Genomic DNA, 18234 nt, shown 5'->3' with positions numbered 1-18234 from the left:
TATAAAACTTAGTGAAAAAGCAGAACAGAAAAGAGCAGTAGTGCTGACCTAACAAAGGTTTGAACACAGCCAAAAGAATGCCACTACAGTGCAGGAAGAATTAAGCAGAAATTAAGAACTGGTTGATTTACACAATGTGATTGTTATGTGTAGAGAATATAATGGTCATACAAAGAGCATGGTGGAAAAGATGATTAAATGAAATGTAAAAGATGGCTCAGTGGTTAAGAAGACTGAGGTTCAATCCCAGTACCCACATGGCAGTTCATGCCTGTCTGTAACTCCAGTTCCAGTGCTAACACCCTCACTCAGAAATACATCTAGGCAAAACACCAATAAACATACAATAGAATAAATTTAAAATAGTCAAAGATACCATGATATCATAGCTAGCATTTCATGTCTGTGGAGAAAAGGGAGTGCTTAAATGTCTGGAGCAGAATGGAACATGGATTGTGATGGTGAGGGAGGAGAAGGGAGTTGCTTCTGTCTCAATTCAAAAAAACTTGTCATGCTACATACCTGACGACCTGTGTCATCTGTGTGGACCTTTTAGGAAATTAGCTGAATCTCAGAGAAGCCTTATGAGGAAAAATGCACTTTCTGATCCTTTCTAACAGAAAAGAAAATAGAGTGTAAAGACAATCCTTTCAGGGTGCCGCAGACATGTGGGTAGGATGCTTACAATTTAAGGCCAGCTCCACCCATCTACTTCTTTTCCATAATTACAGTAATATGCTCATTGTGGTGGCTAATATTGTCCACTTGCTAAAAGCTAGAACGACTCATGAGACAATCCTCTAGGCAAATGAGGATTATCTAGATCACCGGTTCTCAACCTGTTGGTGATAACCCTTTTGGGGGTCTAGTAGACCTTTCACGGGGTCATGTAAGACCATTGGAAAACACAGATAATTACATGAGGGTTCACAGTGGTAGCAAAACTACAGTTATGAAGTAACAGTGACAATGCTTCATGGTTGGGGGTCAGCACAACATGAGGAACTGTATTAAAGGTGGCAGCATTAGGAAGATTGAGAATCGCTGATCTTGATCAAGTGGTTGAACCAGGAAAACCCATCCTAATTGCCAAACTAAAAATAAATAAATTTATTAATTTAAAAAATAAAACAAGGCACAGAGCTAAGGTCATGGCTCTTTTCTCCACGACCTTGAATCCAATGTGATCAACAGCATCACCTGTACCCCCATGCCTTCCACACTGTCTTGGATTTCCATTATACCTGTAAGGTAAAATAAATCCTTCCTCCCTTAAGTTGATTAGATATTTGGTTGGGTATTTTGTCACAACAACGATGAATATAATTAGCACATACATGTAAAAGTGATTATTTCTATAGATGGAAAACATACTAAACTGAACATACAAAGGGATGGACTCCATCAGTATCTGTTGAAAAGGAGCAAAAAAAAAAAAGATGTAACTCAAGAGAGAAAGGAAGTGTAAAAAACTCAGAATGGAATTTAGAGGTACAAATGGATGCTTTTTTAGAAGATTGAACAGAAGGAAATGATCAGACTGGAATTAGCTGGCTTGGAACAATGCCTTCTAAAAAGTGACCTATTCTGAGATGGGAAGATCATACCCCTTAAAGGAGAGACAATCAGCCTTTGTGTGCTATGTCAGTGTAAAAGCTGCTTCCAGCCGTGAGCAGCGCAGCCCAGCACTTGCTTTTGAGAGGAGACGGTAAGATGACAGAGCGATGAACTTTAATGGGCTATCAGATATTTTTAAATAGCATTTTCCATTTTAAATGTGGATCCAAATCCAATGCTTAGAGAATGGGGAGCTAAAAGCTTCAGTTCAAACCGGTAAGGCCTTCGCCAGTATCTGCACCGAAAGCTCTCTGACAAGAATACACTTGATTTCCAACCAGCAAGAGACTAGTTATTCCATTTAGGGAAATGACATTCTGATGACCTAAAATTACTCCTGCCGTTTATGTAGCTCAGAGCTTTGGCAGTTCATCTGTCCCGGGTCATAGAGAAAAGTTTCCTAAGACTTTTAGGGAACCTCTTCTTGGGGGTTGGGTGTACTAATTTCCCAGATGCTTTGTGAAGGCAGATATGGATTTAGGTCAGTGTGGCACTTGCTGGTCACCAAAGCTGACTATTCATCCATAGAGAAATAACTCATAAATATTTACTACATGGTGGCCTTTGTGTTAGAATTTGTGTGGAAAATAAAGATTGGAATTGAGATGCTTGTCCACAAAGTATCATGGCCCTATGGGGAAGAAGTCAAGCAAACAAAAGAGTAGAGTGGGCTTGGAAGGACACCCAACTGGAGTCCAGAATAGGAAGGCAAGTCAATGGGACGGTCTCCATTCTCTTTCTCATTCACCCCCAGCCTCTATGGACTGATCTACGACTTTATATGAGGTTTATCTTCCTAAGATTTATGAAATTACTTAACCACTGTATCTGGTGACCAGCTGAATCTTCAGTATAACATTTTCTAGCATTTTTCACTTTGGGTCAGTCACTAATTATTTTCATTACTTCTCAAAGCTATCCTGTCTTGAACTCTCCTCTTGTAATCTTAAACATGCCTTCAAAATGTCCTGAGGTAAAGTTTTTCCCTATTTATTTGGGCTAACATATTAAGGCTACATTGAGTTTTATTTTCTCTATATGTACTTTCCTAATATAATATCTCACAGATTCACAAGTAAAATAGAACTGTATTAATGGCATCTATATAATGTGTTATATCCATTCAAGGTGGTAAACAGAATTCATATATTGAAGTAAGCCATAGTAAATTTTCATCTATATTCACAATGATATGTGTATATATGTGTGTGTGTATTTGAAAATTGTATTAGTATGACCAAATGGAAAAAAGATGACATTCACATATTCAGTGTTATGTGGATGTTTTCCCAAAGCAGAACACAACAGTTTAAAATATGAAATAGAAAGAAATATTTATTACCTTGTGACTCTAGGTGTGGGAAGGCGATTCCCCAATTTACTCAAACATGCATTACATGGAATTAGACAAATGGGAAATTCCCAAGTAATCAAGGGAGCCCAAATAACACAGTGCAAATCATTTTTGAGAATCTTCGCAGTGCCCAAGCTTATACTCCTAGTCTTGGATTTCAGGGCTACAGGCAATCTCCCAATGAATGCCAAACAAAATTGGGACATTTATTATTTAATACTATATTGAAAAAATTGTACTATTCCAATATTTTCCATAACTTTCTTTAGCCAGCTCCACAGATAGTAAGAACACCAGTTGTAACTGAGGAGTTGGAGGGAGTTTGACACGGAGGTATTTGTCCATCAAGACCTTATCTGGCATCAATGGGAAGGGAGGCCCTTGGTACTGGGGAGGTTCAATGCGCCAGCATAGGGGATGCTAGGGCAGTAAGGCAGGAGTGGGTGGTGGATGGGGAAACTCTCTCATAGAAGCAGGGAGAGGGTCATGGGATGGGGGTTTGCAGAGGGGAAACTGGGAAGGAAGATAATATTTGAAATGTAAATAAAGAAAATAACCAATAAAAATAAAAGAACAAAAGAAGGTGTCACTCTTGTGGCCAACTGTTTGTTTGCAAGGGTTTATAACTGTGTGAGTTATAGCAGCATTCACTTAGCTGAAACCTGGAGCTTATTTTCCAGATGATACAATGGTCTGTGGTTTAAGGTTATCAGGCACACCATAAGAACAAGGCCTATGCCCTCCCTCTGCCAAAAAAAAAAAAAAAAAAGAAAAGAAAAAACAAAAAACAAAAAACAAAAAACAAACAAAAAAAAAAACCAAACAAGTAAAAACCCAAAAAAACAAAAAACAAAAACACTCCATCTGCTCATTCATAAAATAACAAACCTAACCTGACTGCAGTCAGGTCTTCTCCTGCAATCACTTATCTTACTCAATAGCTCCTTAGCACACCAGTTAATACCATGGCAATTGGATACAGCAAAATAAGATAAGGAATGTTATTGGCACTTGAAGATATAGTTACTTTATTATTCATCCGTTCGTTTATTCATACTTACATCAAGATATTTTACAACAGTCAGCTCGTTCTACTGTTACCTTTTACCAATAGAAGTGGCCCTTCTTGCAAGGAGCTAGGTGTTCGTGACTCCCAGCTCCCAAAGGGAGTTCTGGAAAAGAGTTGCCAACAAGAAGCTGTTAGAATTTAGGGTTTGAGGGAGGTGATTAGGTCATGAAGGCAAACTCCTAACAAATGGGGTCAGTGCGCTTTTGAAGTAGGCCTTGGAGCACTTCCCTGTCCTGATTGCTATGTGAAGACATGGACAGAAGTTGTCCTTTAAGCACAAAGAAGCCAGACCTCACCAGGCTTTGGGTTTATACGTGCTGATTTTGTACTTTTTCACCCTCTTAAAAATATGAGAAAGTGGGCTATTGATGAGATCCTTTATTTAATGTGTTTTCCTAAAGTAGTTCAGCTAACGAAGATACATGAACTTTTTCTTCAGTAATGTTTCCATAAAGCCTCTACTTCATTTGTTTGCTTGTTTGTTTATGCATGCCTGTATTTTCTATGTGCAGCACACAGGGTTGAATCTACATCAACTTGCATACCTACCGGTCACTATCATTCAACTATGCTCCTACCTCAAAGGCCCATAGGTAGTATGAGTAAAGCCTGACAAATCACTAAGTACTGTAATATTAATTTTGTGTGACAAGGAACAACCCAACCTTGCTGCAGTACAATGGCAAGCATTGATTTTCCTTGTGTCAGTCAGTGAACTCTGGATTCTGTAGGATAAGGTCGTCCTGGCTGCGGGTCAGAATCAGATGCTTTCAATGATTTCTCATAGAGACACTGAATCCCTACAGTACATGCTTCCCTTGATGGACCACGGAAATGAGAGGTGGGTAAGCAGAAGCACAGGCTGAAAAACAGAAACTCTGAAAGAATGATTTCTAACGCTCCAAGTTGAAATTGGTACATTGTCTACCTATCACCTATGCTAAAGCTCACCAAGGGGAGTTGAAAGAGACTTCCCAAAAGACACAAGTAAAGACAAAATGTGAGGGAAAGTGTTTTCAATATGAAACACTACATTTGTGATGCTTCTATCACTTCTGGGCTTCATAAAGTGTCCCTTGCCAATCTTTAATACTTCCCAATGCAAAATAGTTTCCAGCAGCTATTTCCTCCTCCCTATCTGCCCTGCTCCACTAAATAATGTTTGAAAATATGCTTTGAGGGAAAAATAGTTGTACAAATATGCTCTGTAATTATTAAAAGAAAATGTAATAAATCTACAGATTATAATTTAGAAAGTAAATATCACTTGAGTCTCTTAGGGCAAGGGGAGATTAAAACTACAAGATATAAGGAAACGCTATTTTTGGTTCACGTCAGTTGAGCAAACACCATTTTAAACAGAATCTGTAACTCAGAGGAGCAGCTCCTCCACAGGACAGGCTTCTATCACCTCTCACCTACAACTCCTACCAAAGACTGGTTGGAGAGACAGAAAAATGTGGAAAGGAGATCCTCAGCCACAGGCGAGGGTGTCTGCAGCTCTTATTGTTCACAACATGTGGGCTTCACCTGACTTTTGGGGTTCTAGCTGATGCATTTTGACAAGGAAGAGAGTTCATACTGATTACAAAGAGCCCCTGGTCAAAGAGAGTGACTCCCCTCCCTCAGCAGCTGTCAATTGCCAATAGCTCCTCCCCTTGGGGTGTGACCTTTGGGTATCCTCATCTAAAGGTGCTGGAACTTTTCTCACTTTGGTCTGGTGTGGGTATTGTATATGTAACACCAACTGCAGTGACTCGATGCCTGTACCAATCAAGTCATGCTCTGAAGTCTGCATTTCATAACCCTCTTCTCCATCCTTTCTGCTACATTCTGCTTTATGTCCTCTCTACCCCATCTTCTCCAAAAGTTTCCTAGTCTTGAAGGAAATTTGATCAATATACATAGTGATATATAAAATTCAAAATATTACTACTACTACTACTACTACTACTACTACTACTACTACTGCTGCTGCTGCTGCTGCTGCTGCTGCTGCTGCTACTACTACTACTATTACTAACACTAATTATGTAGTTTTGATTTTTCAAGACCAGGTTTCTCAATATAGCCCTGGCTGTCCTAGAACTCACATTCTGTAGACCATCATGCTGGTCCCAAACTTAGAGATTCTCCTGCCTCTTGAAATGCATCAATTTTTGCTCTGCGAAGTAAAAGTGTATCATTATCAATCTGAAATAATATAAACAGAAGTACTTTGAAACTACAATTACTTGTTTTTAACTGACGACAACCTTACATTTAAAAGAAGAAAAATAAAAGGAAACCTTTTGACACAACGATGTTTGAGGGAGCAATACAGATATGGATGAACCCAGGCTGAAGCTTTTCCCAGGGTAGAATTCAGAGCTGAAGTTCCATCTGATCCCAAATAATAATAGGAAACACCCCCTATTATACTCATCTGAAATCCCACCTATATTCTAGAACCAGAAAAAGAAAGAAAAGAAAAAGAAAGAAGGAAGGGAAGAAGGAAGGAGGGGGAAGAGGGAGGGAGAAAGTAGAAAAGCTGAAGCTAAGGAGAGAGAGAGTGGTGGGGGAGCATCCTATCAAAGACTAAATGCTATCCAATTCCCAAAATAACAGCTAACAAGGAGAGCTCCAGAAGTCCTTTGGTCAAAGGACAGGGACTGTCAGAGTAGATGCCACTGTATCAGGGCCAGACTATAAGCCTGGCAGAGGCTATGTTACGGATAAACCCCACTGATACAGGAGCTCTAAAATATTTCTGTGAAAGACTCAGAAAGAACACTAATTAGCCCAGACGGGGAAATCTACCAGAGCTGTATTCCCTCTCCCAAGGAGTATCCTCTACTGGCATTTTTGTGAATCATTCCTGACATTTTGCCAGCTCTGCTGTCAACGTTCAAGGGATGCCGAAATAGTGAGTAGATTTTTAAAAGCAAAATCTATAAGACAAAGCCTGATTACAAAACTACTGGTTGCCTTAAAAACAAAAACACAACGGAGAGAGAACAATCATTAAAAACAAACTCACTGTAAAACCTCCTGGAGCAGAAGTGTTTAATCTGATGAGAAACTGGTGTCTGAGAGTCTGGCTCAGATTAAATTCAGGTTATGGGATGAGCAATGCATGCGTTGGTCAGTGTTATGCTTTCACAAACGAGTAAACAGCCATGTGTATGCACACACGGGCACCTGTAGTGTGTCCTCAACAGCCATTGTGTGGGAGAGAACATGGTAATAAACCTTTAAGAGAGCCACAGTAGTCAGTAACTTTGAAAAAATGCTAGTAATGACTCTTAGAAAAGTTATTTGTTAGACATTTAAATGCTTATTTTATACCTTTAAAACTGATTTTTAAACTATAAATAGCACTCATAAATTAATTATAAAAGTTAAAATATAATAGCAACTACCGGTGGGAGTGAAGTGTGCATTCCCTGGTCTCTGACACCCACAGCCCCATAGCCTGTGGAAACCTTCCATAACCTCCGACTTCCTCTGGAAATTCTGTTCATAAGGAATAATTTAAAGAATGTTACTTATAAACAGAATCACCAGCTTTCAAAAGGTAGAAGTCACATTTCACAGTTGAAGCCATTTTATTTATTAAATCCACAATCCATCAAAAGCCCTGGAGAACAAGAATACTTTCTGCCTCATTGTATCCCTAACACCTCAGAGAGAGAGAGAAACAAGCCGAAATCAGATCCCCACACCAGCTATCATTCCCTTTCTTTCTTTCTTTCTTTCTTTCTTTCTTTCTTTCTTTCTTTCTTTCTTTCTTCCTTCCTTCCTTCCTTTCTTCCTTCCTTCCTTCCTTTCTCTCTTTCTTTCTTTCTTTCTTTCATTCTTTCTTTCTTTCTTTCTTTCTTTCTTTCATTTTTATATGACATTAGAGGCCAAGACATAAAACATAATGAATACTTAACTGGAAACAAAATCCATTTTTGACTGAAAACCTAAAAGAAAGAACAATCAGAATAGAGGCTACAGCCCAGGATGCTAATTTTTCTCCAAGCTTAGAAAGTAGGATCTTTGAGACACTACTATATAAACCATAGAAAAGAAATGTTGACATTAAATTATTGCTTGTTAGCACATGAAGTAGAGAAGCTGGCCAGGAAGCAGGTGCCTTACAGTGATTCCTCCCTTCTTATTCTGATTCCAAATTTATTTTGCAAAATAAGCAAATAAACAAAAATCCTAACAGATAAACACCAAAACCAATACTCACCTGTCACATACTACAGACCTGAGCTTGGGAGAATTTATGTGCAAAAGTGGAGTGTTTGCTCTAGATAGGTTTGTATAGGTGGCCTTCAATGCACTGTGGCTAGGCAAATAACATGACTGGTACCAATAAAATCCCCAAAGCTCTTTGAGAAAATGGCTACAGATGCCAGCCATTCTCACATATCCATGTCTCATATCAAGTGCTTGGGAGGATGCGGTGTGGGTACCGTTCCCTTGCGGTGCATGCCATCTGATAACTCCTGCAGGTTCAGAATAAAAGGGGACTGTCCTCTGCCTATCTAACTGTTTCTGCACTCAGACCAGTGAGCATCCCCTTGGTTAGCATTTTGCAGATCATTGCAGAAGGAAAAATGGTCTCTGAATGGAATTTGTTGGGAGAGAGAGAGAAATAAAAGGAGTCCCCTTTCCACATCATATTTTTTCTCTGCCTCAATAATAGCAAAAAGAATACCGAAAATGACTGGCTAGTAAATTGCTTTTGGAATAAATGTGTTCCCTCCCACTGACCTCCACCTCCTCCTTTTGGACCATTTCTTTTCTCACCCTCTGTTTCCTGTTATGCTTTTGCATGTATGAAAACCTCTCTTCTCTCTTTCAGATAATATATATCACCTGACAGTGCTCATGAAAATGCATATATATATACATCTAATTTTGCACTAACTATTTAAGATACTGCACTCAGTATTTCGGGATGAAGAAGATGGAGTGTAGGAAGTGAACACTTCTTCATCTTCGTATATCCTAAAAGCACCATAAGGTTACAGGTCTCCTATTAACCAGATCACATAGTGTATCTTCCAAAATTTAGTCTGAAGTCCTTTTATTGTAAAACATGACCCCATATAGGAGGATAGTTTGATGTCTAGACCAGGTACCTTCTGGTGATTAAATTGTTATCTCTGTTTCAACCAAACGATCTCTAGGTTATCTCTCACCTCTAGCCTAGATTCCTAGATTAGTGACACTTACCCTAAACCTCTTTAAATCTTTCTTATCAGCTGCCAGACTGTTATAATTCAACCCTCTATGAGATTGACTCTTTCTAAATGTAGTTAAAATGACAGAGATGCACCTTTATCTGAGGGATATGGTTGTAAACCTCTTTTCACTAGGGAAATAACATAATTTTTCGAAACAGGTGTCTGCCAAATTAATGAACACTGTCTTTGTTGTCATGTGACAACAAATTCTTCACTCTCTTGACACTAACTAGATGCCGTACAAATCACTTCAGTTCTTCTGACATGATATAGCCTCAGATTCTATGAATTAGGACTCCATTTTACACCTTTGTCCCTACATCAGATGCCAGTTCCAAATCCCAGGTAGTTACCTCTACTCCCCACCAATAGCCTATAAAATCCCTCTTGTGAAACTAATTAGTCACAACAGTTAACAAAACTTAGGAGAATGCTTACCAACACTGGTTTTTAGATATACCTTAGAAATCACCCAATGAAAAAGATCCAAAAAGCAACTGATATACCAAGGGCAGGGATTCAAATTCCCACCCCCAAAATCCATATTGTATTCGCAAACACATAAACTCTCCAAATCTCATGCATTATGGTTTGGGGGAGGTGATATTGGGTGCGATGTTGAACTCTCTGGCCATGGGTGATAGAGAGCTACCTCTCCCAAGAAGCTATTGAGTACAACTCAAAGTTCTAACTGCCTATCCATAGGAAGGCACTCATGTATCCAGGCTCTTTAGAGACCTCCTGCTGCTGGTAATTTTATTAGCATACAAACCATTACTCAGGAAAGCCAAAGGGTTTTAGGAACCATGTGCAAATAAAAAAAAAGACAAAATGTATTTCCTGTTTTATCACAAGAAATAATGAAAAATATAAAATACAGTGCCTAACAATTAAATGAGCATGAAGCAGACTAACAGATTCCCCAATCCTCCTCTGAAGAAACCCATAGTGCCCCTTAACTAATGTCATATGAAGACTGGGAGATCACTGAGCAGTTAAGAGCTCATTCTGTTCTTTTAGGACACCAGTGATCAGTTTCCAGCCATCAAATCAAACAGTTCACAATTGTCTGTAACTCCACTTTCGTGACATTTCACCTGCTTCTGGCTTCAAAGGGCAATTTGCTTTCATATGCACATACCCCCTACACACACACACACACACACACACACACACACACACGCATGCACACACACACACACACACACACACAGAGAGAGAGAGAGAGAGAGAGAGAGAGAGAGAGAGAGAGAGAGAGAGAGAGAGAGAGAACCAAATAGTCAATCCAAAGTAAAGCTTTAAAACAAACCATCAGTGGATTTTTTTCAACACATTAGAACCTATGTCATCTCATACCCAGTAAGTTGATACACAATAAGCACTCCTTATATTCCTCTCACCTGTCAACAAAATGAGTCTGAACTTGACATTCCATTCTACTCATTGGCTCTTTTGCCCTGAGGCACACTTGCATGTGTAACTATGATTGTGACAAATTGTGATTTGCAACTCCACAAATTCCAAATGAATTAAGTCATGACCTTGTTCAACATACTTTTGTTCTGGCCAGCCATAGCATCCAATTCAGTATCTTCCCAGGCATTCATATTTGTTTGCAAATTAACTTAACAGGTTCATGAAATGACTAATTACTGAGAAAGATTATGATGGTGGTAATAAAAATAATATCTTTTAAATAACATTTATAACTCATCAGGAACCTTAGTAGATATTTTATGTTTAATAATTAATTTAATTTATATGAAACGGTTATGAGAGAGAATAAGCACATTCTCCATACAGGAGGAAACTGAAATTTAGTGACAAGAGATGGAAGAGATACCTCAGGTCATTCAGAAAAGATGAAGAACTGTCACCTGGCTCCTAATCTCCAGAATGTTCAGACAAAGTAGAATTCTGAAGGCATCGTTAATAAGATCTTTTTCAATAATCAGGAGGGTAGATTGATTTTGTTCCTTACGAAATGGGTTTCTTCATTTGTAAGCTCTCCAAAGTTCTCTCTTTCTAGCGATCAAGATTCATAGCATGCACATTTGGGAACTTGTAGTTTTTTTTTTTTTATATAAAGTCATCTGTCTATCACAGAGTGACTGTGAGAAGACGACTAAAGCAGATTTAACTCCGTTTATTTACTTTCAACGTCTACTTCATATCACTACGATGCTGCAGGCAAAACATGCCTTAGAACTTGGATGGGACCTACCTTAAATAGCCCGGCTCGTGAAAGACGCCATTTGACAGAATGAGTTGATCTCTGCCCTTTGCTACACAACTCTTGCAGGTAGACTAGGTCTCTTGAGTTGCAACACTATTTGTCACTATTTAGATGAACAAAAATAGGTCACTTTAAAAGGGGGATTTTGGTATCTCTCAAAAGAGTTCAGCTCATGTACATTGAAAATCTTCCTGTTAATGGAGGATCTTCTCTTTGAAAAATTAATTAGTTGGTAAGGATTTTTAGGTACCTTTGTTGGAGAAATAATAGCACTTGATCTATTTTGGTTTATCAGACGGAACTATGTAGTCACGATTGACATGATGAAGAGTTACCAAATCACAGATTTGATAGTATTTTCTGTCTGAGGTTAACTACCTTTACAACCTAATGGCTATTGTGCCTCTATAATTTGTGATATTTTTGACATAACAAAGGAATACACAGAAAGTCTCATAAAGAAGGGAAAAATTGTTCACTAACATTAATATTATAAGAACCAAGCCACAGAAACAAGAAAACTAACAAAACAACATTAAAAAAAACATTTAAAAAAACCTCTTGGCATAGAGTTCATTATTGAAAATTATTCAAATTTCCACCTTGACCAAGAATCCACAGAGATCTCTGGTTCATCTAGGTGCAGGTTCAGGAGAAGGGGAGAGACCTTGGCAGGGAGGAGAACAGCTTTTCACAAAGCCTACTGCTGCTGCCCCACCTCGTTTCCAGTGAGCTGAACCAGCAGGGGACTGGCTAGCTGGTAAGGGGTGCAAGAGAGCTTCTGGAGGCCATTTCAGAGAGCAGATCTCTTCACCAAGCCACAGTGTTACAGCTCTTATGACAGAAGCTCTCAGATGATGGACTAATTCCTGAATACCTTTAATCCTTCTGAACAGGATTCTTTGTTTTAAAATAATACATGCAATTTAAAATATTTTAATTGGATATTTTTATTTACATTTCAAATGTTATTCCCTTTCCCATCTTCCCGGACATAAGTCCCATATACAATCCCCATCCCCTTCTTCTATAATGGTGTTCGCCTCCTTATCCACACCCCTTCCCCCCGACATTCCCATAAACTGGGGGTCCAACCTTGGCAGTACCAAGGGCTTCTCCTTCCACTGGTGCCCGATAAGGCCATCCTCTGCTACATATGTAGTTGGAGCCCTGGGTCAGTCCATGTATAGTCTTTGGGTAGTCGTTTAGTCCCTGGGAGCTCTGGTTGGTTGGCATTGTTGTTCTTTTGGGGTTGCAAGCCCCTTCAGCTCCTTCAATCCTTTCTCTACTTCCTCCAACAGGGATCCTGTTCTTGGTTCAGTGGTTTGCTGTTAGCATTCGCCTCTGTATGTGACATGCTCTGGCTGTGTCTCTCAGGACACATCTATATCCAGTTCCTGTCAGCATGCACTTCTTAGCTTCATCAATCTTATCTCATTTTGGTGGCTATCTATGTATGGGCCAATTGTGGGGCAGGCTCTGAATGGCTGTTCCTTCAGTCTCTGCTCCAAACTTTGCCTTCATATTCCCTCCTATGAATATTCTTGTTCCCCCTTTTAAGAAGTACTGAAGCATTCGCATTTTGATCATCCTTCTTCTGGAGCTTCATGTGGTTTGTGGATTATATCTTGGGTAATTCAAGCTTTTGGGCTAATATTCACTTATCAGTAAGTGCATACCAAGTGTGCTTTTCTGTGATTGACTTACCTCACTCAGGATGATATTTTCTAGTTCAATCCATTTGCCTATGAATTTCATGAAGTCATTGGGTTTTTTTTTTCTTTTTTTCTTTTTTTTATTTTTCTGAAGCTGGAGACCGAACCCGGGGCCTTGCGCTTGTTAGGCAAGTGCTCTACTACTGAGCTAAATCCCCAACCCCAAAGTCATTGTTTTTGATATCTGAGTAGTACTCCATTGTGTAGATATACCACATTTTCTGTATCCATTCTTCTACTGAAGGGCATCTGGGTTCTTTCCAGATTCTGGCTATTATAAATAAGGCTGCTATGAACATAGTGGAGCATGTGTCCTTGTTATATTTTGGAGCATCTTTCGGGTATATGCCCAAGAGAGGTATAACTGGGTCCTCAGGTAGTGTAATGTCCAATTTTCTGAGGACCCTCCAGACTGATTTCCAGAGTAGTTGTACCAGTTTGCAATCTTACCAAGAATGGAGGAGTGTTCTTCTTTCTCCACATCCTTGCCAGCATTTGTTGTCACCTGAATTTGTATCTTAGCCATTCTGACTGGTGTGAGGTAGAATTTCAGGGTTGTTTTGATTTGCATTTCCCTAATGACTAAGGATGTTGGATTCTTAAATACACTCTGGGAATGGGTCAGTGTCTGACAGCAGGTACTTTCTATTGGTTTGGCCTGAGAGCTTGGGATTACCTCATCTACATATTTGGAGGCATCGTCCTGCTTCTAATGACTGATTTGTCTTAAGCCTACATGACCTGTGGTCACATTCTCACCTGTAGAGAAGGGGCTTGGGGGGTTACCCTATGTGACTTATCTGTCTCAAACCTCTCTAGAGGGGTTGTGGGGCTGTAGCTACCTGAGGGGTCTGATCTCCTTGGAGACTGGGAATGCTCCTGCCATCCCTTGTGGTATCCCCGGGGATTTGACATATCTCAACCAAGAATCAGAGTACCTTTTACAGCCCACCACCCTATATAATTAAACCCACCCACCCCATCATAAACAAGCATTCACCATTTATTCACCTTGAAAGGTAAAATTTAATTTCATATTCTTTGCCCCATGTGTGATCACAAAGCCAGTGGCCAATTCTATAGGTCAGGGACACAGAATATCTTCAGGACACAGAATATCTTCAGGACACAGAATATCTTCAGGCTTCTTCACATTGCCATGGACCTATTTACGTTACCTGGTTCCAACCTTATGTAGTCACATCTATGTCTCATAGTGTCAATTAATTTCCCAAACTCAATGCTTCTTACATTATAGATTGCAGTTTTTATGAGTTTGTGAGTTTGAAATTGTGAAGATCATGAACATTTGATTGAACTGATCTAAAATTCTAGAAGTGTTTCCTTTGAGGGGTTGGTTTAACCTATTTTATTTCTTGAATGAGCATAGCACCAATAAAAAATTCCATTGCTTTCAAATACTTTCAAATATTTTCATTTTTATATATTCTACTCTCATATATTATATCTCCTCTTCTCCTCTCAGTCTCTCAGTCTCTCTCCTCATCCTTCTTTCTCTGTTAAGATACACTCCTTCTCTGTCTGCCAGAAAAGAGCAGGCCTTGCAGGGATATTAACCAAAAATGACATAGTAAGTGACAATAAGACATATAAACATACAGCCACAAAACCCAGTCACTGTTGGGGATGCCGAGAGGTGCATGCTGACAGGAGCCTGATATAACTGTCTCCTGAGAGACTCAGCCAGAGAATGACAAATATAGAGGCGATCTCTCACAGCCAACCATTGCACTGAGAATGGGGTCCCCACTGGAGGATTTAAAGGATTGAAGGAGTTGAAGGGGCTTGTAACCCCATAAGAACAACAATACTAACCAACCATAGCTCCCAGGGACTAAACAACCACCCAACGAGTAAACACGGACAGACCCATGGCTCCAGCTGCATAAGTAGCAGAGGATGGCCTTGTTGGGCACCAATGGGAGGAGAAGACCTTGGTCCTGCCAAAGCTGGACATCCCAGCTCAAAGAAATATAAGAGCAGAGAGGTGGGGTATGGTAGTTGGTTGTGGGGGAACACTCTCATAGAATAAGTGGGAGGGGGAATGGAATAGGGGGTTTATGGATGGAAAAACCTTGGAAAGGGGATAACATTTGAAATGTAAATAAATAAATAAAAATCCAATTAAAAAAAGAAACATAAGTACCAAGCCAAACACACAGATACACACACACACACACAACATACACACACAGACACACACACAACACACAGACACACAGACATACACACATACACACACACATACACACACACACACACACACACACACACACACACACATACACACACACATAGCCTCATATCAAGATTGGACAAGACAACCCAGTAGGGGGAAAAGGATCCTAAAAGCAGGAAAAGGAGTGAGAGGTAGCCCCTTCAACCACTGATAAGAGTCCTACAAGAACAACAGGCTATGTAACCATAACATTTATGCAGAGTGCCTAGGTTAGACCTATCCAGATACCCTGAATATCGGTTCAGTCTCTGTGAGTCCATGTGAGTCCTGGTTGGTTGATTCTGTGGGCCTTGTTTCTGTGGTATCCTTTAACACATTCTTAGCAGTGTGTTTTCTTCTTTATGTGGTCAGTAGAGCTCTAAGTATGGTCATATGCTGTAGTCTCTTGAAACTATTTCTTCTTAGCCAGATAGATGTTCCACAGTTATGTTATGCTACATAAATATAAAATAAGGACATTGTCTTAATACACAGTGTATATTTTAATCCTAGTAGCTCCTTCAAAGGACTAGCTTTCTTTACCTGATAACAGGAGGGATAGTATTAGAAGAATAGTGGTTGGGGGTTGGGGGGAGGGTGCCATACAGGAATTCAGAAAGGAAGCCCATATGTGTGCCCATATGATTAAGTAATGAATTCTGGCTTTAGTATAAAAAACGGTAATAAAAGAAATTCCAGACCACTTTTAAAGACAAGATGCTTGCCTTGAAATAGCTAATTTCCAAATATCATTATTTGGTACAATGTGATAAAGATTAATAACCCTGAAAAACATGAATCAAGAATCATAGAAGCAACCCATTATTTTCAATCCATATATTTATAGGCACTTACTGGAGGAAATGTAGGGTCAATATTAATCTCACCTTGTTTAAAGGTTTTCTAATTTAAGTCTTTTTGCCTGCATTGTGAATATTAAGCATAATTAGAATTCACACCGTTCTAATTTATTAATTACTTCAAATATTTATCTCCTTATCGTTCTATGACATACTTTGTTGCCAGTTACAGATCATGACATTTATCATCCGCATTGTTAATTCTCTTTTCAGCTATGTCTAATTCATCGTTTCTGTTGCACTTACCTGTCCTGTACAATCATAATTATGTCATTTCTAAACATGCCCTCTGAATGCTAAAAGCCTCTGTCCATTTACAAGATTTTTTTACTTGTTTCCCCTATTTCTTGAAAAATAGCAAATGTTCTAGTAACCTGAATATTAGTCCTTAGTGCTAGGGCTCTGTAATGTGTTACTGATGCTATTGTATTTATTAAGGCTAATTCAATTTTTAATAACTTTGTTAATATGTGCTTCTCGTTTTCCTTATGTGGGTATTTGATAAGGTGGGGTCTAGATTTAAAATATATCAGCTTGGAGGTGACAGCGTTATACTTTTGAGTAGTATTTGGATTGTTACAAATTTAGAAACATTTTAAGCTAAATTTAATTAGGACATGGTTTCCCAAGCAGAGGAGTATAAATTCTAAGACTTGGAACTTCAAAAGAGAAGAATTTAGACTTGAAATTCACATTAGTTGTTTTTTCTTTATGAATATTTATCATTCAAACATTGTACCAAGTTATGTACCAATTCTCACACTTCACGTATACCACTGTTGAATAAGTTCCCCCTGGGTTTTTACCCATTGTGAGTGGTGGCCTTAAGTGCACCTAAATACATATAGTCGTTTCAACGTCCTGGGAATCAGTGCATGAGAAATAGAATCCATGCTGACAATAGCAGATCTCACTTTCTCCCCTTTCTTTTTTTTTTTCTTTTATTGGATTTTTTAAATTTTACATTTCAAATGTTAATTCCTTTTCCATTTTCACAGATAAGTGCCCTACCCCATCCCCCTCCCCTTCTTCTGTAAAGGTGTTCCCTCTCCTCATCCACACTCCCTTCCCACCTCCCAACATGCCCCTACACTGGGCTGGTGGGGGGGGCAGCCTTACCAAGACCAGGGGTTTCTCCTTCCATTGGTGCACAACAAGGTTATCCTCTGCTACCTATGCAGTTGGAGCCATGGGTCAGTTCATGTATAGTCTTTGAGTAGTGGTTTAGTCCCTGGGAGCTCTAGTTGGTTGGCATTGTTGTTCTATGGGGTTGTAAGCCCCTTCAACTCCTTCAGTCCTTTCTCTAATTCCTCCAACAGGGGTCTCATTCTCAGTTCACTGGCTTGCTGCTAGCATTCGCCTCTATAATTGACATCTCTGGGTGTGCCTCACAGGAGACATCTATATCCAGTTCCTGTCAGCATGTACTTCTTAGTCTCATCAATCTTATCTAGTTTTGGTGGCTGTATATATATATATATATATATATATATATATATATATATATATATATATATATATATATACACACATATATGGGGCACATATGGAGCAGGCTCTGAATGGCCATTCCTTCAGTCTCTGCTTCAAACTTTGCCTTCATATTCCCTCCTATGAATATTTTTGTTCCCCCTTTTAAGAAGGAGTGAAGCATCCACACTTTGGTCTTCCTTCTCCTTAAGCTTCATGTAGTTTGTAGATTGAGTCTTGGGTAGTTTGAACTTTGGGCTAATACCCACTCTCAGTGAGTGCATACCTAGTGTGATTTTCTGTGATTGGGTTACCTCACTCAGGTGATATTTTCTACTTCAATCCATTTGCCTATGAATTTCATGAAGTCATTGTTTTTGATAGCTGAGTAGTACTCCATTGTATAGATGTACCACATTTTCTGTATCCATTCCTGTTTTGAAGGGAAT

Source organism: Rattus norvegicus, chromosome 6 (assembly GCF_021556685.1).
Source record: "Rattus norvegicus strain SHRSP/BbbUtx chromosome 6, alternate assembly SHRSP_T2T, whole genome shotgun sequence".
NCBI classification, from domain to species: Eukaryota; Metazoa; Chordata; class Mammalia; order Rodentia; family Muridae; genus Rattus; species Rattus norvegicus.
This window is presented reverse-complemented; position numbering follows the sequence as displayed.